Source organism: Cibotium barometz, chromosome 2, assembly GCF_041138505.1.
Source record: "Cibotium barometz isolate CiBa-2024 chromosome 2, ASM4113850v1, whole genome shotgun sequence".
NCBI lineage: Eukaryota > Viridiplantae > Streptophyta > Polypodiopsida > Cyatheales > Cibotiaceae > Cibotium > Cibotium barometz.
The window spans coordinates 48,088,469-48,115,508 of record NC_141047.1 but is presented as its reverse complement, the minus strand read 5'-3'; positions in this window follow the sequence as shown (position 1 = coordinate 48,115,508).

The window sequence follows — 27,040 nt, the reverse complement described above, 5'->3', positions numbered from 1 at the left end:
AATCTTTAAATCCTAAAATTCTAAAACCTTACACATAAAAGCTTTATGCATATGTCGTTATGCATAAGAAGATAAATGCATGAAGTCTTATGCATAAAGCTTAATGCATAACACCTTATGCATAAAACATATAATGCTTAAATCCTTAATGCATAATTTTTTATGCAAAAAAAACATAATGCTTAAATCCTTAATGCATAAATCTTTATGCATATTGATTTCTACACAAGAAATGTATAAAGCCTTATGCACAAGCTAATTCATAAAGCTTTATGCACAAGATTTATGCATAAAACATTATGAATAAAGCCTTATGTATAAATCTCATGCATAAAATTTGTGCATAAAAACATAATGTATAAGCATAAGCATAAATCCATAATGCATGAGCCTTATTCTTTATGTGTAATGAAAAACATGCTCAAAAGCACTCGGGGGTGCACCATAAACAATAAAGAATGGGATTATGAAATACAAGTACTCTTACCTTAAGAAGAAGAGAATTTGAGGTTGCGTTGTGAAGTTGAGCTTATGTTGCAAAGTCAATCTACAAGTTTACGTAAATGTACTTTCATATCGAGTTTGTTACCAACTCTAACACTGACTTTAGTACCAAGTTTTTTATCGAGTTTGTTACCAACTCTAACACCGACTTTAGTACCAAGTTTTTTATCGACTCTAAAGTATCAACTTTTATATTGAGTCTGCTTTATCGACTCTAACACCAACTCTGATACTGAGCTAAATAATGACTGTGTTAATTGGAATGTTTTTGGGTAGTGAGGGAGGATGGCCCCCCAAGATGATCCTAGAATGGCTGGCAACCATCTAAGGACATGTAAATATTTTGAACATATTAAAAATATAATTATTGGAGATGAACACAAAAGCATTGTATTGATCATCAATATTTCCATTGAGTTTGGGATACAAAAAAGAAATTGTTAAATCCCTTAGGCATAAAAAATAATGATAAAATTGATGACCCGACTGACAATAAACACATGACCCGGCTGATTCTAATCTTCCTTGTCACTAGCATTCTCCTCTTCCTGATCTCCCATATCTTCCCCTTGCTCCCCCGCATCTTCTTCCTGGTTGTCTTCATCAGAAGTGATTTTAGTGGCTTCCAAGGGCCAGGGAATATCCTTCTACAAAACAAAATCAAGCTAAGACTTGTGAGGAAGAACAACAGACTACATCCGATGACATCATAAAGAGAAAGAGATAGAGAAAGAGACTACATACCTCCTCATCACGATTAAGGATCTTGGTGACAAGGCACTTTATGCCTTTCCTCCTACCATACCCTCTCTCACAAAGGAGTGGCCTAATGCCCAATATACTCAAACTACACGAAAGATATTAATACATGTTATTATGCCATGTAAAAAAAAATTAGCATACAAGTTGAAAATACTTACAAAATCCTCGTTAAAGCTTGCCCAACCGCCACTGCCAAGGTGAGAAGAGGAGCCCACCTCTAAGCACGCTTTTATTACCATCAAGTTGTTGCTTCCATTTTATAGGCTCGTCTCTAAACTCTTTCTTGATAATCTTCCACTCTTCTTTGTCTAGTCAATCTAGCTTCCCTTTTCCCTCCCTATAAGCATCACGAGCCTTGGATCAACGATGGCTCATTAAATCCCTCATTCTTTTGTTCATGGAGGATGTGGAGAAATGGTCATCCATGGAGGGTATGAGAAACTCCCGGTGAAGCGTGGAGATCACATAATCCTTTCACCCCTTATCTTGCTTCCTCCAGGGGAGCATGAAACTATGGCAAAAGGCTGAGGCTCATGCATCCAGCCCATGACCTTCTTCCCTTGCTCATTTTGGATGATGGCCCCCTCATTATCCACAATAAATGAGTAGCCTTGTTGGATCTCTCTACGCGGGGCGTGGGTGGGTGTAACCTAAATAGATTGGGCGGCTTGCAGAACTACGAGATGAGAAGGTGTAGATGTGGAGACATGGGATCCACGAGACCGAGAAGGTCACTGTGTGGGGGGGGGGTCGATGGCATTGGTGTTACCACCACAACATCCGTGTGACCTCTACTCTTGATCTCTTCATCTCGTGAGGAAGAGGCTGACACTAAAGACCTAGAGGCCGAGGCTCGTGAAGTGGATGTGGAGATAGAGACTCCAAGCTTAGAAGCTGCTCTATGTTGTTGTTCAAGATTCATGCGGGCCATAAATGCCCGATACTCCTCGTTAGTGAGAGGGACAACCATATGATCTAGACAAAACCACACATGATTAGTAGGCATGCTTGTGGTCTTAGACACATGATTAGGCTCTATACATGCATGCATGCATGCCTATGGGCATAGATTATAAGATAGGAGGCTAATATATCCATGGATCTATCCATGCATAGAGCCATGGGCATCCATGCCTCCATTCTTAGGCTCTATGCATGCATAGAGCAATCATGCATGCATATGACTCTATCCTTGCATAGAGCCATGGGCATGCATCCATTCTTAGGCTCTATGTATGCATAGAGCAATGGACATGCATGCATCTTAGGCTCTATGCATGCATAGAGCCATGGGCTTGCATGCATGCCCATGGCCATAGTCATGACTCCATGTATAGAGCCATGGACATGCATGCATGCATAGAGCCATGCCTCTATGTTTAGGCCATGGGCATCGATGGATATGGCTATGGCTATGCCCAAAAAATAAGGAACTTGAAAAAAAATAAGAGCAAGACGGAGAGTTTGGAGCATACCTTGGAGAGTGGAGAGAGACAGGAACCAAAAACCTATAAAACCATACACATAAAAAGCTTAGCAAAACCAAATCCTAAATAGCTAGAGTGGAGAGAGAGGTAAAGAAGAGTGAGATGCCAAGGAAAGTAGAAAAAGATGGAGAGACTCTTACCTTTGGAGAGTGGAAGTGGGAGAAAGCAAAAACCTGCAAAACCATACACAAAAAAAGATTAGCAAATATAGTTGAGAGAGGTAGAGCATGAGATGAATGAGAGTGAAAACATAGTGAGAGAGTCTTACCTTTGGGGAGTGGAAACAGAAAAAAAAACACCAAACCTACAAAACAAAAAAGCAAGGACATATGCCCAGAAACATCAGTGTACCTGCAAAGAGAAATGAAGGTAAAGAAGGTTGAGAGAGAGAAGGAGAGGAAAAGACAAACCGAAGAGGGTTTTTTCCATCTTAAAAGGGGCAATTTTGCTGGTTCATGTTTTGCATGTGGTAAATTTGGACAGATGCACACAATGCTTTGACAGATAAAGGTAAAGACAAAGTAATAGTTGCTCCTGTGCTTCAAAAGACAAAGAAAAGAAAGATTTGAGATCTTGGTAGACACCTAAAAAAACGGTGAAACCAAGAACTCTGGTAGTTCAAAATTGGACAGAGGGGTCTAATACTGCTAGTGCATCCTCGTCTACTCCATGTTTCATGCATGATGTCTTGGGAGTGGATAAAATGTGGAATGTGGTTATGAATGGTAACTCTCTTCAAGAGTAGACAAGTGCAATTTTTGAGCCTTTCACATGAACTTTCTGCTAATGATGTTTCCTAGCTTCCAGATAGTGGAGGGCATACAGGAGATCAAGCACCCCTATTTCTTACATGAATATGGATTCTTGATGCCCTTATATCACATGTCATGTTTTGTAAATATGTATATACCTCTCAAATGTTTTACCTATAACATGGAAGGCCTCTGTAGGTTAGACAAATGGAAGCTTTTGTGGGATTACATAAATAAAAATCAGCCTCATATGGTTTGTTTGCAAGAACACAACCAACATGGTTTTGATAGAAGGGAAGGTTCTTTTGTAGGATATCACATATCTTATACTGGAACTTGTAACTTTTCAGGAGTAGTCATGTTGATTTGCCATGAACTTTAGCCATGTGTTCCATTTAATTATCAATTAGGAAGATGGATAGTTCTTCAATGTCATGTAAATGGAGAGAGAATTTGGTGGGGTATATGTATCATAGACTTATTTTATGAGAAGTCAATTAATTATCAATTAGGAAGATGGATAGTTCTTCAATGTCATGTAAATGGAGAGAGAATTTGGTGGGGTATATGTATCATAGACTTCTTTTATGAGAAGTCAAATGTGGGAAAATTTGAGAACTTATCCTTGGCTTTCAAATGCATTTCTGTGTTGAGATTTTAACAGCTCTCCTGAATATGATGATAACAATAATCATAAATCATATATACTTGGTTCTCAAATTCGTCAATGGCATGCTAAACTTCGATATATGGGAGCATGTGATTTGTGGAAACACTTGAACCCATTATAATTTTCATCAAAATGCTATTACTGTTTATTGGGATAATCTTGATAGATGGTACATGTTGAATGCAAATCAATATGATACTTTCACTTGCAAAATGTCTAAATACTAATAGATATGTCATTTAGATCATTATCCATTGTGGATGATCCTTTACTTTGGCATGTTGACAATGGATGTACAACTCACACAAAAGAGCTTGCTCTTGATCAACAATAGCTATTTGAAACATCAACTTTTTCTTGATTTGGTGGCTCATGCAATTCATTGTTTAAAAATGCATATGCTTGTTGACATTAACACAGCTTGGCGGCATAGATTTTTCACTCGCATGTAGGCTTTTATTTTGGAATATGGTAAATGGTTTTTGGGAGAAGAAAGACATAAAGTCAAGGATGCAAAATTAGTGATTCAGTAACTCACTAAATGTAGTTAAAGAAGTCTTGATGATTGAGAGCAAGAGGAACTAATGCGAGCAACCGGTTGTCTTAAGAAAAATGATGAAAGAAAGCTGCACAAGTGGTAGATCAAGTCTTCACAAAAACCTCTGAAATACATAGGTTTCTCATCCAAAGGATTTCTTAAGGGCTTACATGCTTCCAAAACTCTACATGCTTCCAAAGGATTTCTTAAGGGCTTACATGCTTCCAAAACTCTACAATGCATTCATAGAGTCGAGAATCAGGATGATTGTTGGATTGACAATACACAATAATTAGAAAGGGAAGTTTATGGGCTACTTCACTAATCTTTTTGCTGCCCCAAATGAATTAACTCGGGGGGTACACTATATGTAAACCCTCTGTATCATGCGCGTTCAAGGCCTACTTTAAAAATCCCTTATCTGTGAACTTTTCATGAATAAATCACACCCTTTTTCTATTCCAACTATGAATACGCCCTTTAAATGGTACCCTTTTGTATGTAAAAAATGTGTAAAAAGGGGGATTTTTAAAATACTTTCTATTGAAACCACATGCTACACTTACATATTTATAAGTGACCCCCCTCCCCCCCGAGTGAATCAACTCGAAGAATTATGGATGCACGGCACCAGTTGCTTTGCAATGTGAATAGAATTCTCTCTTATCAGCATGCATTTGATTTGTAGGTTGAATTACAACCTACATTGCACGATTTGGGCAAATGGTAATCCCAAGGCTGGGATGGGCTCATAGTAGAATTTTCTCGCTTTCTAGTACATACTAAAATTTGAGTTTCTTTTCATGATCACTCAAGAAGACTCCCTTCTTCTTGTAAATATATGCAAACACAAATTATTCCTTTCATCAAGGTCTCCCAAGTACTCACAAGTTAAAACATCACACAAAAAACATAAAAATCAACCATTTTTTCATTTTTTTTCTCCCACTTAGCACACTCAACCTCATCCACTTTTTAACCCACCACAACATAATGTTTAGAGAGACAAAAGGCCAAGGGAAAAGTTACTTAGCACACTCAACCTCATCCACTTTTTAACCCACCACAACACAATGTTCAGAGAGACAAAAGGCCAAGGGAAAAGTTACTTACATTAAGAAGCAAAGGATAAAAAGAGTATAGGAAGCAAGATTGCCTCCTCACGGCCTCCTCGCTCTGGCAGCTAGTGATGCCAAAAATGTTTTGGCCCATTATGCCTCTCTCCAAATTTCTCTCATTTACAAAAAAGTAACAATAATCAACAATCATCATGGGGAACTTACCTTGCATCTGAGCTTGGGTCCTTTGAAGCCATCCAAAGCCAACTAGTGGTTTGGAAATCCTCTCGTTGGAGCTCTCTCTGTCATGAAGGAAGCTGCTACACCTCTTGCAAAGGACTACAATCCTCTCGTTCTATAATCTCTCTCACATAAAGAATAAAAAGCAACATGCACTAAGAATTACTCTAGCTTCTATGTGCAACTCTCTCTCACTCTCTCTCCTTCTCTCTCTCTTCCTCTCTCTCTCTCTCTCTCTCTCTCTCTCTCTCTCACACACACACACACACACACACACACACACACACACACATACACACACACAAAGATAAGAGAAATTAGATAACTAGAGAACTCGACTAGCACAAAGGGGGATTTTGTTATATGTAGCTGGCACTTATTAACACAAAGGGGGATTGTGTTATATACAATTGGCCCTTATTCACACAAAGGGGGATTATGTTGTATATAACTTACCCTTATTCACACTTGGGTGATAAGTTAACTAATTGAGCTTGCTTATTTTCTCCTAAAGGTTACAACATCTAGACTCTTAACATTTATTACTAACTCCCTTGTGTGATAGAGAGCATCTAGTTGACCCAAAATGGGGTTAACATAAGTCCATCAAAGTTGTCAAACTATATTGTCTAAGAGGGTGCCACGAGCCTATCTAAGATCTTGTGTAAAATAGTGTTGTTTGTATTTTCATGGGTGATTTTAATCTTGGTATGAAGAATTGTAAGGTTTATTTGATGATTAAGTGGAACCCTTCAGATCCATTCCCATGTTGGGTCCACATTAGAACCTCATGAGAAAAGGGCCACTCAGATACAGTTTAAACCCATGGTAACTCAACTATAGTTGAAACCCTTAGGTATATGAAAGTTGCCACCCTCTTACCATTGTGATAGGAGGTATGGATGAGGATTAAGGGACTCAGTAGCACTTTCGTGCATAAAAATAAAGGATACCTTGCTATGGTAGTGGCCCCTACTGTTGTGGAAGCTACCACTCTTCAATCGAGTTAGAGAGACTACAATGGAAGATTTGGTTGAGGACTATGTGACTCACTAGCACTCTAGGTGTATGTGGGCATCCTAGCTACACATCTCTATAGGGATGATATGGTAGAAGGCCGGTTATGAGCTCCTATGGGTGAGGCAATCTCTTGTGGGAGATACGATCTCCTCTCGTGTATAAAACAATTTACATAGTGGATGAGTAAAACTTTTAATTAATGTTTATGGATTTATAAAGTGATCATGGTCAATATATCATAATGTGGTGACATTTAATCGTGAGAGTATGAACATTTGTCATTGTGAGATGTTGCACGTGGAGTGCATGTGTCATGCTTTAGGCTTCAATCATGATAATTGGAATACTTTACCTATTATTTCATTGTGAGCATCAAATTTAATATTCCTTTTATCGAGTGATTTGGAGACTCACAAGTGCTATCATAGCATCAATACTTTCTAGGAGTTAGGGTTTATAAATTCTTAAGATTCTAGGGTAAGAGAGTGAATAGGAAGCCTCAATTTGGAAATAGGAAAAAAGGAAAATATTAACATCAAAGATCTTATTAGCCAGATAAGGAGACAAAAATGCAATGATTAGAAGTCTAGTAGACCAAAATGAGAAACTCAAGCAAAACCTAGGTTTTATTAACAAGATTTCCTATACAAAAATTATCAAATAGGGAGGAAGAAAAGGAATATGAATGTATAAGCGCATGCTAAATTGAAAGATCAACTGGATGGCCTTCTAAGAGGGATTCATTTGGAAATACTTACAATAGTGGGCTACACTTTTTCTCTTTCAAAAGAAAAAGATAGTGTACATTGACTAAAGGGGACTATAGGACATGATTGTGAACAAACAAGTCGTTTTAAGAATAAATATTCCCTATCTTACATTAATGATCCATTGGCTAAATTGTAAAATTTAAAGGTATTTTTTTAATCTAGTTATCATCGAGAATGAGGTCTTCATATTAGTAACCTTTAAGGGGACTATAGGAGGGGATTGAACAAACAAGTCATTAAGAATAAATATTCCCTATCTCACATTAACGATCCATTGGCTAAATTATCAAATTTAAAAGTATTTTATAAAATTGACCTTAGATCTAGTTATCATCAGATTAGAATTAAGGAGAATGAGGACTTCATCTTAGTAACCTTATAAATGACACATTTTTCCATTCAAAGAATGATCATGACCATAAGCTTCATCTACTAAGGAAAGCTCTTTAAAATTTAGAGATCATAAACTATATGCAAGGATGAGCAAGTGGGTTAGTAGAGGACCAGATCACTAATTTGATATATTTATTTACCCAACTACTCCTACTTACAAATAACAAAATCAATGGAACTATTGTGTAAGTAATTTTTTATAACAAATATCTTGCAGGGAAGGAGAACCAGATTGCTTATATACACTTAGTAAGAGACCTATGAGCAATGGAATCGCTAAAGTGAAATCAATATTAATTAGAAGACCAAGTTAGGAATACTTTGAGAACATGTTCTCATTTTGACTCTAATCTTGAATAATTAAATATGGAAACCAATGAAATCTTGGTTGAAAAGTATGTGGTTCATAATGCAGATCTATGTTTCATATGCGGTATGTGTTTTATATGAGCATATGCTGCACCACCTGACATCAAAGGTAGAATCGTGAGAGACTATCATGATGTGACATATTCAAGGCAATGTGTAGGGTTCACAGAAAGGTACATAAATCTTTCCTTTAGCCATAAACCAAGAAATGTGTCATAAGACATTTGAAAGTGTGCCCAAACAATCAAAGTGCTAAGACAAACAAAGAAGAGTTCATTAATGAGATGGAACCTTCAAAAAATCTTAGTTGGAGATGTGAATTCGTTTCAATGGATTTCATTACTAAGCCTCCTATAACTTGAGGAGGTTATGATGTTAATGCACTCCTTGCGGTAGTGGATGGATTTTCTAAGATGACAAAAGTGAAAAAAGTGTTTTTTTATTAAGTGATTTGTTAAAAAAAATTATATAAACGTTAAGAAAGGCCTATATTCATCGAGTTCAAATGATTTATATGCATCGCCCACAATTGTTTTCGGAAGGCTATATTTCCATAATCATATTATTTTTTTGTTGGGTAACACCCAACAACCTCCTTCTAAAAAAACAATTAAAGAAAGATTAAAGTAGATTAAAGAGAAGAGTAAAATTGAATGCAAAATTAGATTAAATTAAACAAAAGAGTCAAATGTACACTTACAAAGCGTGTAATAAAGGAGGATTTCCCTCCTGACCCAAAGTGACATGCTCCTCGTTTTCGTAGTCTTGATGCTTTCACTCATGCTTTCGTAGTCTTGAAGCTCCTCGTCACTTTCGTAGTCTTGAAGCTCCTCGCTTCCGTAGTCTTGAAGCTCCTCGCTTTCGTAGTCTTGAAGCTCTTGTCGCGATGCTTGTTTTTGCGATATGCACCTGAATGCTTCCTCACAAAGCTCCACACCACATGCCTCCACTCCTCTAGGGAGAAAACATTAAGCTTCTCTGAGTTGTATAAACCTGCTCTCATAATGTTTTCTCTCCTATTAGAGAGCTTAAGGTTCATCCTCTTCTTTATCCAGTAATCCAAGAAGCCAAGGCTTGGATGTGAAACTAGAAACTTAGTTTTAAGCACATCAATAACATATTGTTTTAACAACTCATCTTGTGCTTTTCCATTTTTTAATAGAGTTCATGAACTCTAGGTTCACAAGTACATGCATTCGGTTTATAGCTTTCCTCCCTCTACTATCTATGATGACCAGTGACTATCTATCCATCCATATCTATGCGATATAACAACTTGCATGGATCATATGGTGTCATTGCTCTCCTTGAGGATGGCTCATAAGTGTGGCATGATGAACCCCCTCTCTTGTTGGGGAGATGTTTTGGGAGAATTAGTGATGCTTCTCTCGAAGTAGAAGCACACTGCTTCACCACCGCTACTGCATCTAGTAGACCCCCTAGAATCCCCACTACAACATATCGTGTATACCAATTGTATCACCGAGGATATCACACTTAGCAATTTTTAGGATTCATAGCATCGGAGTTAGTAAAAACCTCGATATCGGCCTCGGTGATGTAGCGTCAGTAATGGCATCGATATAAGAGTCGGTATTCAAACTACATTTCCGACTTTAATATCGACTTGCTTCTCTGATCCAAATATTTATATCAATCGCAATGTGGATAACCGTTTTGTGATATTGGCCCTTTCTGTTGATGACATTATACTTGTGTCTAATAATCTATCTTTCATGCAACAAGTAAAAAAGGTTTTATCGTCAGCCTTTGATATGGTGGATCTTGGTGACATCCATTCATGCCTTGGTATTTAAGTTCAAAGGTATCGTCACAATGGTATTTTGCTTCTTCGTCAAACAAAGTTTATCCAAGATATTGTTCAAAAGTTTGGATTGGCTACTGCACATTCGGCAAACACTCCTTGTCTTGCAAGCTCTACTAGGAGTACTTCTGCAAATATTGAGGCTGAATCATTAGCTTTAAATCAACCCTATGCTAATCTTGTTGGTTGTCTTCAATTTGTGGGCATGAGCACTCGTCCTGATATTCTATTTGCAGCAAATCTATTAGGAGAATACTTGTCCTCTCCATCTACAAGACATTGGTCTCAAGCTAAACGTGTTTTGAAGTACTTGAAGGGCACTATAGATTTCGGACTTGTATATCGCCGTCAAGAAGACATATCTTCACATCAACTTCTCTTAATCTTTTGGGTTATTGAGATGCTGATTGGGCAAGCTCTAACTTGTCCATGAGATCCACCAGTGGGAATTGCTTCTTTATCAATGGTGGCTGTTTGGTATCTTGGGCTAGCAAGAAACAACATTGTATTGCAGTTTCTCCTACAGAGTCTGAATATGTAGCTGCATCTTTAGTAACTCGTGAATTGGTTTGGCTTCTACAGTTGCTTGTTGATATTGGTCATTCTCCTTCCTCAACCACTCCTCTTAGATGTGACAACTAAAGTGCTATTAGTCAAGCCAAGGACTACGTGCAACATAGCAAGTCCAAGCATATTGCAGTTCATTATCACTATGTTCGACATGAAGTAAGGAAAGGAGCAATAATGGTAGAGCATTGTTCAACTGATCAAATGATTGCAGACATTCTCACCAAAGGACTCCATTAAGCTCGGTTTCTCTCTTTTTGGAGATTAGCACATCTCACGTCATGTCAATTTTGTCTAGACTTGTACATAGCCTATAGACTTTAGGACACTTCACACATTACTTCACATCATGCACATTTATTCTTTGTACTTTGTATATAGAAGCACATTGCACATGGACTTTAAGGATGCATGGCACCAATTGCTTTGCAATGTGAATAGAATTCTCTCTTATCATCATGCATCTTATTTGGAGGTTGAATTCAACATGGATGAATTACAACATGCATTGCAGGATTTGGGCAAATGGAAATCCCCAGGCTGGGATGGACTCACAGTAAAATTTTCTCGCTTTTCGGTACATGTTGAAATTTGAGTTCCTTTTCATGAGATCAATTGTTGTTGGCACTCAGGAAAACTCCCTTCTTCTTGTAAATCTATGCAAACACAAATGATTCCTTTCATCAAGGTCTCCCAAGTACTCACAAATCAAAACATCAAACAAAAAACATAAAAATCAACTATTTCTTCCTTCTTCTTTTTCAACTTAGCACACTCAACCTCATCCACTTTTCAACCCACCACAACACAATGTTCACAGAGACAACAATGGCCAAGGGAAACGTTACTTACATTAAGAAGCAAAGGATTAAAAAAAATGTAGGAGGTATATGAAAGTTGCCACTTTCTAGATTAAGACAAGTTACCATTGTGATAGGAGACATGGATGAGAATTAAGAGACTCACTAGCACTTTCAAGCATAAAAATAAAGGATACCTTGCTATGGTAGTGGCCCCTACTATTGTGGAAGCTACCACTCTTCAATGGAATGAGAGAGACTATAATGGGAGATTTGGGTGAGGACTATAATGTGACTCACTGGCACTCTAGATGTATCTGGGCATCCTTGCTACACATCTCCATAGGGATGATATGGTAGGAGGGTGGTTATGAACTCCTATGGGTTAGGCAATCTCCTGTGGGAGAGACGATCTCCTCTTGTGTATAAAACAATTTACATAGTGGATGAGTAAAACTTTTAATTAATGTTTGTGGTAACAAAAAAGTGATCATGGTCAATATATCATAATGTGGTGATATTTATTGGTTAGAATATGAACATTTGTCATTGTATTTCATTGTGAGCATCAAATCTAATATTCCTTATATCCAGTGATTTTGAGACTCACAAGTGGTATCATAGCATTAGTACTTTCTAGGAGTTAGGGTTTATAAATTCTTAAGATTCTAGGGTAAGAGAGTGAATAGGAAGCCTCAATTTGAAAATAGGTAGGAAGGAAAATATTAACATCAAAGATCTTATTAGCCGGATAATAAGGAGATAAAAATGCAATGATTAGAAGTCTAGTAGACCAAAATGAGAAACTCAAGAAAAACCTATATTTCCAACTTATTTCATGATCATTGCATCAACCACGGCATCCACCATGAGTATACCATTCCATATTCTCCCCAACAGAATAGAGTTGCAAAGTGAAAGAATCGTTCAATTTTGAATGCAATTAGATGCATGCTTATTCATTCTGGATTATCTTGCTCTTTTTGGGTAGAAGTAGTATTGACAGCCGTTTTTGTTCAAAATCATCTTCCAACTACTGCACCTTCTGGGGTAAGTTTCCAATCACAGCTTGGGCAGGCCGCCAAACTCCTTCTGTTGCACATTTTAAAGTCTTTGGGTGTATTGCTTATATTCACGTCCCAAAAGAGACACGGCACAAGCTAGAACCTTCAGGTTTGAAGGTTATTTTTATTGGTTATCTTGACAACTCAAAGGGTTACAAGTTTTACGATCCAAGTTCTCAAAAGAAAATTGTTAGTCGAGATGCTATATTCAATGAGCAATTGATGGGAGGTTCGTGGTCCACAGATGATGCTGATGATACAAAAACAATACTCACTTCTTTTCCTTTTCTACTTTTGGACAATGATTGGCATGATGATGACAACACTCTTTTGATGGATATTGGAGACAAGTCTATTGATGTTCATCCTACAGTTTCAAATGAGACTGCTATAGATCCTGATATCTATGTTGATCTTCCTATATTGAACTTGAGTACGGTGCAAATCATGTATATGATGATGATCTTGAAACCTTTAATCACATATTGGCTATTTGTGAAGATCCTTCAACTTATGTAGATGCTATGTCCTCTCCACAAAAGGAACAATGGAAGGAAGCCATGGAAGCTCAATATGAGTCTTTGATCTCGAAAAGTACATGGGTTCTTACCAATCTACCTTCGGATCATACTCCTATCAAATGTAAGTGGGTTTACAAGACTAAAACAAAGGGAGATGGATCCTTTGATAAATTCAAAGCTCGTTTAGTTGCAAAGGGATACTCACAAATTGCAGGGGGATTGACTATCATGACACTTTTTTACCCATAGTTTGTAGTATAAGCATTCGAGTACTACTAGCTTTTGCAACTCAGTTTGATTTGGAAATACATCAAATGGATGTTAAGATGGCTTTTCTTAATGGAGACTTAAAGGAGGAAATATATATGGAGCAACCTAAAGGATTTAAAATTCCCGGAAAGAAACATCTTGTATGCCAACTCCACCGTGCTTTGTAATGACTAAAACAAGCTTCACGATCATGGTACATCAAGATTGATCGATTTCTCACATCTCAGGGGTTTGTTTCTTGCTTCGCTAATCCAAATCTTTATATCAAGCGCAATGTGGATAACTATTTTGTGATATTGGCCCTTTATGTTGATGACACTATACTTGTGTCTAATAATCTATCTTTCATGCAACAAGTAAAAAAGATTTTATCCTCAGCCTTTGATATGGTGGATCTTGGCGACATTCATTCATGCCTTGGTATTCAAGTTCAAAGGTATCATCTCACAATGGTATTTTTCTTTTTCCATCAAACAACGTTTATCCAAGGTATTGTTCAAAAGTTTGGATTGGCTCCTGCACATTCGGCAAACACTCCTTGTCTTGCAGGCTCTACTAGGAGTACTTCTATAAATATTGAGGTTGAATCATTAGCTTTAAGTCAACCCTATACTAATCTTGTTGGTTTTCTTCAATTTGTGGGCATGAGCACTCGTCTTGATATTTTGTTTGTCGCAGCAAATCTGCTAGGACAATACTTGTCCTTTCCATCTACAAGACATTGGTCTCAAGCTAAACGTGTTTTGAAGTACTTGAAGGGCACTGTAGATTTTGGACTTGTATATCGCCGTCAAAAAGACATATCTTAATCAACTTCTCTTAATATTTTGGGTTATTCAGATGCTGATTGGGCAATCTCTAACTTGTCCATGCGATCCACTAGTGGTAATTGCTTCTTTATCAATGGCTGTTTGGTATCTTGGACTAGTAAGAAACAACGGTGTATTGCAGTTTCTACTACGGAGTCTGAATATGTAGCTGCATCTTTCGCAGCTCATGAATTGGTCTGGCTTTGACAATTGCTTGCTGATATTGGTCATTCTCCTTCCTCAAGACTTCTCTTAGCTATGAAAACCAAAGTGCTATTAGTCTAGCCAAGGAATACGTGCAACATAGCAAGTCCAAGCATATTGCAGTTCATTATCACTATGTTCGACACATGAAGTAAGGAAAGGAGCAATAATGGTAGAACATTGTCCAACTGATCAAATGATTGCAGACATTCTCACCAAAGGACTCCATGAAGGTGGGTTTACACTTTTGCAATCAAAACTTGGAGTTGTAGCGGCCTCTCTTTTTGGAGATTAGCACATCTCACATCATGTCAATTTTGTCTAGACTTGTACATAGCCTATAGGCTTTAGGACACTTCACACATTACTTCACATTATGCCAATTTATTCTTTGTACTCTGTATATAATAGAAGCACATTGCACATGGACTTTAAGGTGGCATTGTACATTTATATGTAGATCTTGGGTTTTTCCCTTGTGCTGCTCCCAAGGGTTTTTTTAGTCGTAGTCGGAGACCTTTATTTGAGTGGGGGTGTTGGAGCTATATATAGCTAGCCATAACTCACTGAGCTATATATAGCTAGCCATAACTCACTGAGCTATATATAGCTAGCCATAACACCCCCACCCTCTCTGAACAACAAAAGCAACCTATGCTCCAAACTCAGGTTCTAATATGTCTTTATCTTGTTGCCCTCTTCAGAATTAGTCAGTGCATGTCTTGCACATGAAATCCCCCTCTGCTAAACTTGATGGTGACAAGATTCCAACTTCTATTCTTGGATGGCTGTCATCATCTCATTGTCTATTCGTGGAGTCCCCTTGTTATCCTTCCCTCTCTAGCAATCTTTTCACTCAACACTCGGCCCACTCTCCAAGTCCACTCTAACTTTGATGAAGATCTACGCATATGTTCCATCATGTCTCCTTTCCATTCATGCCTTGTCCTTGAACACTGTCTCACTACACCTTTAGAGGATCATCCTCCCCTAGAACCATTGCCTGGCCTTTCCCAGTTTGCCCCAAGTGGCACCCAATTCACAAGACTGCCATTCCCCTTGGTCTTGTGGAACACCACTAACCAACCTTCTAGGAACTTCTTCCATGTCTTGTGTTACTTTCCTTGGACCTCGGACCTGAGCACTTTCATGTACCTTGGACCTGCACACCTTCATCTAGGACTGAATTAGTGTTTATCCTTGCTCAGCTTGATGCTCTGATACCAATGTTACATACAGAAGCTCTCAGAGTCTTCTTTCAGCCCTAAACACCATCCTCGAACATGGTGATGCAAAACGCATACAAAAGAGAGAGAGAGAGAGAGAGAGAGAGAGAGAGAGAGAGAGAGAGAGAGAGAGAGAGAGAGAGAGAGAGATAGTTGAGTATTCAATATATTCTATAGTACAAAAAGGTACATACAATTCTTGCAACCATAGGCTGCCTTCTTCTTGAAAAGGTGTAAAACCTAATCTAAATGATCCAGCCCAATGCTGGGCTGAATGATCTAAAGTGATAAGCATTATTTCATTTTATAGGCCTAGGAGTGAACTAATGGACTGGTTGACTACTAGTAGGCCAGGTCCTAGACAAAATTCCATGTAATATGTTGCAGCTGCTGCAGGTGTTCTTAGCACTGGCCGACAGCCCTCTTCAATGTCCTCCACAAGTCACTCCCTGCCCACAACAGCAACCTATACTCCAAACTCACATTCTATTCTGTCTTTATCGTGTTGCCCTCTTAAGGGTTAGCCATAGGATTAGCCAGTGCATGTCTTCCACATGACACCTGCAAAAGTTCTAAACATTACAAAGCATTTTAATAAATTAATACAAGACTTTTGAGTGCACCTACCACCTATTCACAAGCTACAAAACATATAAGAATATAGGGCATTCACACGGTTCACAGTAGGCATCCCAAGTCCATGAGCTAGGCACTCATAGATAGCAAGAAAACACATGAAAACAGTTCACACAAAAATAATTTCAAACATGCAAACATGTATGCATGTGCACTTTGTTATGAGAAAATTTCCTAGTCATGGGACAAGTACAAAAACTCGCATTTTCAGGCACAAGTATGATAAATTGAAAAGCACAGAATTGGGATCGCGAGCACTTGGATCCACACATTGGCCACAAACAAGCACAAAGAACTAGTATTTTGGACACTCTGATCCACACGCTACTTACTAACGAGCTAGAGAAACTTGAGAGGACCATTTAGGTGGACAAATGGTGACAACCCCACCTATGCCAAAAGCAAGTCAAGGAGGAAATTGACAAACTACTCATCTATTCCAGTCCAAGAAGACAACATTTTCAGATCCCATGCAAAGGACCCTCTAAGAGTTGACACATGAAGTTTTACAAGAAAGGTACACCATTGTTGATGGCTTGTTTGGAAGCAGTGATAGCCCTCACTAAGTTAAGCAAGAAGGGATGTCACATGCACCCTTTATAATAGGGTGTCACCTTGACATTATGCTACATCAAGACACCTTTTCATGGGCATTGTGCAACTTGTAAGCCCTTGTCCAATGACATGTCACCAAGTTCCATGTAGAAAATCATGTCAAGCATAGTCACCAAAAACGTTTCGGGGTTTTTGAGGTTTCGAGACAAAACATTTCATCTTTTGGCTGAGAAACACAGTGGTTTTGTAGTTTTTTTGATACAATAAAATGGTTTAGAACTTGCAATTTGTAGAATTATTACTAGCTAGTGCTGGCTAGGCACTTAAAATATGGTAAAAGCTTAGGCAATTGTGGTCACAATTGGGCAATTGGGAAGTGTGGAATTGTGACTCCTGAGAAATCGGGCAATTGTGAGAAATTGAGGATTTATGAGAAATATTGGGCAGTTCAGAATTTAGGGAATTGGAAATATTGGGAAATTTGTGGGAAATTGGGGGAGAAAGGAGGAGGAGGAGGTGACTGCAGATCACGTGCAAGAGAAAGAGAGAGAGAGAGAGAGACCAACATTTAAAAAAAAACACTTAGATAAAAATTATCAAAAAGATTTTTTTTAAGAAACGGAAAAAAATCCCCGTTTCTGAAACGCGTTTTTCGCATTTTGGTCGTTTTGGGGTTTTGGAGTTTCTCTATGTGACTATGATGTCAAGTCGTATGTGCAAGACCCGCACATGTCACAATGTAACCCGATTGCAAGTTGTAATGATGTGTATGACTGCACCACTGGACACTTATTACGCATGTCTGGGCATAGTAGACAAAGTAAGTCAGAATCAACTAAGTCTAAGGATGTCAATACGTGTGAAAGACTTAGGTCCCAAGGTTACTAGCAGTATTGAACGGAGGCTAAGAAGATAATTAAATTTTAAAGGGGCCATGGACATGAACCATAGAAGCCCCCACACAAAAGCAACAAAGACCTATGCCCTATGGCAGTGCTGCCAGCTCTATGCCCTGGCAGTGCTGCCGGCTCTAGCCTATAGATGGCTATAGAAAGGCCCTAGGAATCAGCCTTTTCTCATTCATCAATCTCCTTATTTATGCATTGAGATCTCCAACTAAAGGGCGAAGCAAGAGACTAAACACTGCCAAGGAAGGGTAGACAGAGTTGAGCATGTGCATTTCCAAGCAACCATGTTGGTAAAGCAAAACACAAGTCTTCATATCATTCTAGTCACCTACAGGAAAGGGTTGTTTACTCCAGCCCCAGGCAGCCATAAGAATGTGTCTCCATGGGAATGTGAGGTCAGCGTAAAGATGTAGACGAATGACAAAAACGTTGAAGCTCCAAGAGAGAGATGAGAGAAAATAGCAAAATGCTGATGCACTAATCCTCAAGAAAAACGTCGATACAACCAACCCATAGGCAAGGAGTGGACCCCATAGACAAAGGGCTGAAGGTGCTCATCAAAGTGATCAAGAAACAATGATCAAGAATGATGAAAAGTGAGGAAGAGAGTGGCATATATATACACTCCTATATGAGCTTACCGACTGCCTCCTAGGCTCCTACATGACCTGAAAATATGTAAAACAACATAAAAAAGGGTGGAAAACTTGTCAGAATGCACAACGAAAATAAGAGACACCTGCTATAGAGAACAAGACGTAGAAAAGAGAAGAAGAGAGAAGCTATATAAACTTTGCTCTATACACAAGATCCGATACAATGATATAATGGAATGTGGGGAGGGCAGGGCCAATATATATGGCCCTGGGCTGTTGGTTAGCCAACCCAAAATAGGCCGACAACAGCCCCATATGCTCACAACTAGAAAACATCATTTGGCCAGGAGAAAACTCAGTTGGGCAGTACACTGAAAGTAGGCCGGGTGGCAAGTCTCCACTCAGCTAGCAGAAGACAATAGCCGACAGCAAAAAACAGTCCTCCCACATCCAACAAAACTTGGAAAACACCAAGGAAAGTGGGGAAAACTCGAGACACACCTAACTACGTGGGCACACCCACAACAGAGGCCCTAGTGTGTAATGTACAGAAAGGAGATTACTAATAACACCCCCTCTCGACTCCTAGATTTGGAACCAACCCCAGTGAGCTAGAGTGCTGCTGGAGCATCGCGTGAGGTAGAGACTTCATGAAGAGGTCCGCCCCATTGTCCTCCATTGAACACAACTCTAGCAAGATGTCATTAGCAAAAATCTTCTCACAATCAAAGTGACTAGATGACCATCGGTTCCTACTGTGGGAACCCAATCCCACGAAGAAACATCTGCAATCTCACCACCTCGCAAGCAACACCACAAGCCCGGTACTCTACCTTTGTAGACAATAAGGCAATAGTTGGTTTCCTCTTACTTCTCCATGAAACAGCTTCTGAGGCAAGGGTAAATATGTACCTTGATGTATATCTCCTCATGTCTTGATCTCCTCCCCAATCCGAGTCACTCCAACCTTGGAGTCGGACTCCATCCGTCGCTCCCCCCTAGTGTCATAGAAGAGTCCAAGATCCTTGGTACCTTGTAGATACCTCAAGTTCTACAATCCTACGTCCCAATGAGTCTTCAAAGGCATCTACATGAATGAGCTCAATAGCCCCACCAGGAAGTTCAAGTCCAATCTGGTATTCAAAAACCAAATTGATAAACCAAACTGCTTTCGATACAAGGAGGCACAACCTGCTCACAAGGAATGCCAAGTTATGGGAACCTGCTAAAGACCATACAAGGCCATCCGGAACTTAGCCCCTCTGAACACGGAACCTCAAAGCCTGGAGGCTACTCAACATACACCTTGTCTTGCAAGTCAACATCATTTGCCACTTGTATGGATTTCCTACAAGTCCCGTGGGAAAGAGCTTCCTCAATTGCAAGAGGGTCTTTGTCGTCCTGAATGATACGAGACATCATAGCATAGTTCACCAGTAAAGGCTCCTCTGATGGATGAACGCAAGAAATGGAATGTTTCCAATGAAATCTTGGTTACCTCTCTTTGAAGAAGAATCCCTGAATCTACTCTCCTGATCAAGGACCATAGGCACCAGCTCATCCCAAAAGTAATGGTTTCTGTATGTCCTTTGGTGAGACGTGAAGAATAGAAGCTCTCATACTTCAAGGACAACTGAACAATTAGCCGGATGGCCATATCCTCGGCGTAAATCTTTCAACATTTGAAGCTCCAGAGAAACTCTCTTCAAGGGTGTCTTCCAGTCGTAGACGTTGGAGAGTCTCTTCCAAGCAACATGTGCATGGGTAACGTTTGATGTAAGTAATGACTGAGGGTTCACAGTTCAGAAGTATGAATGACCAAGCATAGGCATTATGCCGATCCCATAGAGCAGCTTCGTGCGTAAGGGCATCCTTCGTATCCTCATCCTCCGCAGTGTCTAGGTTGGGCTAGAGGACCGATCGAGTGGTGAACTCTAGGAGATCATAAGTCTCCAAGACTACTTCCACCATGACTTTCAAGATGTCATAGTTTGTGCCATCCAACTTGGCATATAAAGGAAAAGTCGGAAGAGTGGGTATCTAAATGAGCCAAGGTTGGATGCGTACTATGATGTACCTCCTTTGAAAAATGCAACCACCAAAATAGCCCAAGAGTCACTCTCTACACTTGTAGGGAGCGTGGGTGGGATAGAAAGAGAGTGGAGAGGCGAAAAAAAATGCAGATTTGCCCCTCTGAAGAAGAAAACCCAGGTATGAACCATTGCGGACAGCCACCAAGTTTGCGTGAAAACACAAAAAATCAACACCAATCAGCCTCCAATCAGTGATTCCAGTTCTAGATGTCTCTACGCTCTAATACTATGTCAAAGGGTAGTAGAAATATGTAGACAAATGACAAAATGCTCAAGCTCCAATTGAGAGATGAGAGAAAACATCAAAACATTGATGCACTAATCCTCAAGAAAAGAGTGGATACAAAGAAGTGTACTTCGTCGGCAGAGGGCTAAAGGTGCTCACCAAAGTGATCAAGTCTCACCCTGGTATTGTCATGTGCACACATGGACATGGCTAACCTCAAGGCTAATCCCTAATTTGGGCAATGCATAAACAATATTTTAGGGCCCTCGCAAGTCCCTGATAAGCAAGGCTTATGTTTGGAGCAAGATCAAGTTATCTAGGCACTGGGGCAAGAATCTAGCAGACTAGCTTGGAAGGGCTTCCAAGAGCCTATAAAAGGCAAGACATAGCTTCATTTGTCGATTATCTGACCCCCTTTGGGGCAGGCCAAGAGTTAGTCTTTTGGATGGTCTTAGGATACCTTTTGGAAGGCCCAAGTCCACAGATTTTGTATAATCTTTTTTACATCTTTTCTACCATATATACCTAGATGAATATAGGAACATGTCCAAATTCACCTTATAAGAAAGTGCAGTTTATAACCTCATGGTATTCACCCACAAGACAATAAACTATCAACTCCATCATGCACAGTATGGACTAGATACTACGACATCCATAGTGGGTGTAGAACTTGGTATCAATGTATGCTCCCACACACACACACACACCCCATGCACACGCACGCATAAGAGCATACATTCATAAAAAGGTATGTGTACTGAGTTTCTATCAAAGCTGCTTCAGAGATGCAAGACAGACATAACCATAATGAAGCCTAGCACTAAGCATACATAATATACTAAAAATACAACTCTCTCTCTCTCTCTTCTATGTCTTTGTTGGTGTCTTGCATCAAGGTGCCTATTGAGCAGGGTTAAGAACAAAAAATACAACATGTGATATTAGAACATTGTTAAGACCTCCTATAATACTTCTTAGACCAGCAGGGTGCACAATGCCCCTTTCGAATGATAGTTTTTGAGGACTTTCCACATGCTCCCCACTATTAAAGCCAAAGGCAACTCCTCTTACAAGAGAAGTATAGTGAGAAGATCGAGGGCTCCCCCTCCACTACAACCACCTACTCGCAGTAGATAACCACTCCTAACTTGACATAAACAACATTCTAGATGGCATATAACAATGCCCCATATCTCTATGCATAAGGCTATGCATACCTTATGCATACCCTTATGCATAGCCTATCCATAGCTTATGCATACCCTTATGCATAGCATGTGCATAGAGTTATGCATACCCTATGCATAGCATATGAATAGCCTCATAGGCTATGCATACGCTATGCATAGGGTATGCATAGAGTATGCATAGGCTATGCATAGCATATGTATAGGGTATGCATAACGCTATGCATAGGGTATGCATAAGGCTATGCATACGCTACACATACCCTATGCATACACTATGATACGCTACGCATAGCCTTTGCATACCCTATGCATAGGGGCCATAGGCTCTTGACCTAAGCATAATCCCTGGCACCCAAGGGTGAAAAAACACAAAGAGAAGAAGAATAAACAAAGAGGGCTTACCTCTACTAGAGCTGAATCTGTATGAACCGCTACGTGGCCGGAACCCTTGGTGGTTGTTTGCTTTTAAATAGACCTACAAAAAATTATCATAATAATTCAAAACATTAATTCATGGGTTCATAAGCGCTATGCATAGTGTATGTATAGGCTATTCATAGTGTATGCATAGGCTATGCATACACTTATGAACTCGCTATGCATATCCTATGCATACCCTATACATAGCCTATGCATAACGTATGCATAGCATAGCCTATGCATAGGGGCTATAGGCTCTTCACCTAAACCTAATCCTCAGCACCCAAGGGTGTAAAAACACAAAGAGAAGAAGAATAAACAGAGGTCTTACCTCTACTAGAGCCGAATCCGTATGAACGACTACGTGGCCGGAACCCTTGGTGGTTGTTCGCTTGAATAGACCTACAAAAAATTATCATAATAAATCAAAACATTAGTTCACTAGTTCATAGGCTATGCATAGGCTATGCATAGACTATGCATAGGCTATGGATAAGCACTATGCATAGACTATGCATGGGCTATGCATAAGCCTATTGTTAAGGCTATGCATAAGCCTATTGCTAAGCCTATTATGCATAAGCCCTATTCTTAAGGCTATGCATAAAGCCCTATTGCAATAGGCATATGCATAAGCTCTGAATAGGCTATGCATAAAGCCCTATTGCATAGCCTATGCTTAAGCCCTATGCATAAGGTTATGTATACATCCCTATTGCATAAGCCCTATACATAAGGCTATGCATAAACCTTTTGCATAGCCTATGCATAAGCCCTATGCATAAGGCTATGGAGGATAAAGCCCTACTGCATAGGCCTATTATGCATAAGGCTATGCATAAACCTATTGCATAGGGCTTATGCACTATTGCATAGGTCTTATACATAATCCCTATTTCATAAGGCTATGCATAAACCTATTGCATAGGGCTTATGCATAAGCCCTATTGCATAAGGCCTGTGAATATCCTATTTACAAGAGGCCTATTGCATAAGGCCTATGCATAAAGCCTATTGCCTATTGACCTAACCTTAATCCCCGGTACCCAAGGGTGCAAAAAAGAAAGAGGGATTACCGTATGAGAGGCTATGCCCAAATCCTTGCTCACTTGAATAAATCCACAAAAAAGAAACAAAATAAATAAAAAAGTTAGTCCTTAGTAACAAAGAAGAACAAGAGCAAAAAGAGGTGAGTACCCTAAACCCTACTCTTAATGCAGAAGTGAATGAAAAAATTAGTTTATATTAAGCCCAAGCCCTAGCTCTATGCATAGAAATATTTGATGGAGAGCTGTCCATCAAAGCTCTCTATTAGAGCTCTATGCATTAGACTAGGGTTAGGGCAAGGGGAGAGGAAAGAGAGGGAAAGGGAGAAAGGAGAAGGAAAGAGAGAGAAAAGGGAAGAAAGCTCACATTCAGCTATGTGTAAGCTTTCCATGAAAGCTTGGAAGAAAACAAAGATTCAAGAAAACCATTAAAGCTTGAAGAAAGCAAGAAAGGGCTTACCTTGGAGAGAGATACTTGATTAATGCAAAACCCTTGAGAGAAGAGGTGTGGTGGGAGGAATAGTCGGGCTGCAGGCTTAGGTTATGTATGTGCATGATAGGGGAAGTAGGTAGGTATTGACACCCGTTGTCACAGTTCGCAGGTCGCTACTCTCAGCAGTGAAATTTCACTGCTTGGTAGCGAAATATTAGGAATTATTTGGACCCAAAGAGGGCCTCTTGGATTAACGTTTGATTAGGAATGGACCAATAGGAGGAGGGCTGGGTGCACATTTTTGACTTCTTTGACCCTAGTAGGGGGCCTAGGCTTTGGTTTGCTAATGGGGCCTAATTACTACTCTTGTCCCCCTACCTTGTGGGCCCAAACTTAGAGGTCCCCCCACCTAGAATCGTGCAGATTAGAAACCCTAAAAATTTAAAATGTTTTAATTTTTTCCCAAAAGTGTGTTTTCCCTCTCAAACTTTCCCCCAACATACTCTAGGTTTGGAAAGCTCATTTTGAACCTCTTTCTTCCTCTTCTAAGCTCTCCATTGCTGCAGAAACTCTATACCTCTCAAGATCTCCATCCTTGGCAAGCTCCCTCAGTCTCAAGCTCCCTCTCCCTCTTTCTTCCTTTTCTAAGCTCTCCATTGCTGCAGAAACTCCATCCCTCTCAAAGCTCTCAGACTCTCCTTATCAAGCTTCCTCCCTCTCAATCTCCCTCTCTCTCTCTCTCTCTCAAGATTCCTCCCTCTCCATTGCAGTAGAAACTCTATCCCTCTTTAGTTTACTCTAGGTTCAGGAAGCCTACTCTCAAACTCTTACCCTCTTTTAAGCTTTCCGTTGCTGCACTGAAAACCCTAAACTTTCTCTCCTCTCCGCTCCTCTCCACTCCACTCCTCTGTTATAAAACCCTGAACTTTCTCTCCTCTCCACTCCTCTGTTGTAAAACAAGCTTTTCTTTTCCCTTCTTCTCTTTTCTTACCACCATGGTCTCTTCCCGAGTAATGTGAGAAGACCTAGGGAGAAGGTGGAAGAGCTTGTGCTGCATAATACAAGAGATGAGAATGGAGTTTGGGCTCCAACAAGATTCAGGGTTGGGGCTTGGGTCTACATGCAGCCAAGCTCTAAGGCACCACATCGAGTGCATCAACTGGGGAATATGCTACATCATTAGAAGGGGTGGCTACAAGGCTTCAAGCATACTAAGGAAGGAAGGACTAGTTGCCATAGTGTAACATGTGTATATGGAGACTTGTACATTCAAGGCCAACGACCAAGGTTTCCTTCAAATTGCCAGTGTAACATAAACAAAGTTTTAACAACACGCTAATATTGGATTTTTTGTTTCAAATTTTCTTATGATCCTCCATTTTCTTATGTATCTCTGCCTGCAGATACTTTCCCCTCTAATTATGTTGAGGAACAACCACTCCAAAGCCTCACTGGAGTTTTCTATGCTATGCATGCATCCATTGGAGAGGCAATGTTTGTATCTCAAAGCCCAAGTGATCTTGTACGGAATAATATCTTTTCTTTTCTCACTCATATTTTGTAGATAAAAAACCAAGTTTATTTGGCAAGCTAGAAGAGATCCCCAACCCCCCTCTTAACAACCCCGAATGGCCCAAACCAGATGCTTGGACCATCTTATGCTTAAAGTTTAAGATGGTAAGTGATATCAAGACATCACTCAAGTTTTCAAAGGCATCTAGGTCAGTAGGGCTAATTAGTTTTATCCTTTTAAATGTTTTTGTGCACATGTTCAATTCCATGTGCCAATGCACCAAACAAAAACAATGTATATTTGTAAGGAGGTACGGTCTAACCAAATTCAAGGATTACTAGGAGAGGGTTGGGAGGTTAATGAGGGGTCACATCAAGGTGATGTGTACAAGTGCAATGTAGTAGATTCTACAATGTCTTGTAGGTTCTCAAAGGCACGCTCTATTTTGTACATGCATCTGCACTACCAAAGATGGATGTAAAAGCACAGGACATGGATCCCACTTCAAGCCTCAGAAGAAGAAATTATGCTTGTTGAGGTAGCTATGATGCAAAATGGATGGATTGAGCGAGTGGCAGCAAGCAAGCATTGGAGCCTAATAGACCTGCGTGAACTTTAGCATTATGGGCTTTGACAATGTGGAAAAGTCAAGTTTCAAGTTGATGAGTAGAAAGGTATATCTGATTGCACTACATGTTTAGAATTAACCCTTACACTTTCTGGTTATTGTGCCACTTTCTATATTTTTACAGATTGGGAAACGTAAAGAGGGGACAACCATGGGAATTATGTATAGGAAAATATTTTGATTTTTCCTTTGATTGCAGAGGGTGGTTGAAATTGACGCATTTGCACAGGGAGAGGTGGCCGGCAAAGACCAAGCCAAGGTCCATGGACATGATGCTGCGTTGGCGCACTATCTTGGTCGGCTTCTTGTGGATGGCATCGCCATTATCCACAGGGACTACACCCCTCAATCTGCCTTCACTCTCTTCTTTTTGAAGGCCCTCTTTAAGGTGCTCTGTGTAGACTCTATGGCACAGAGCACCAAATGTATAGTTTTGATTTAAAAATCCCTTGCCTTCGATGTTTTTGGTTCTAGATTTAGGGGTAAGCTTCTTGCTCGTATAGGTATAGCCAAAAGCATAGGCATAGAGGATCCTCAAGAAATAGCCCAATCACTCCTTGAACAAACTCTGCCCAATAACAAGAGAAGGAAGCTCAATATTGTAAGAAAGCTTTTGTAAAGATGATGTATCACTTCTTATTGTGAATACAATACAGTTTTTGTAAACTTATTTCACTACAAGGTATTGGGCTCATACCCGCGCTCCTAGCCGCTAAAAATGACTTGTGGAAAAAAAGTAACGGGCCCGTGTATCAGCGCGTGTATCATCGCGGCCAGAGACATGCGTGTAAAAGCGCGTGTATAGAAGCAATCAGACACGCTGATACGAGGGCGTATACACGCATTTTGTCAGTTTAGCTACGCTTAGACGTGCTGATATACGAGGGTGTATACACGCGTTTTGTCAGTATAGCTGCGCTTATACACGCACATTTCACAGAGTA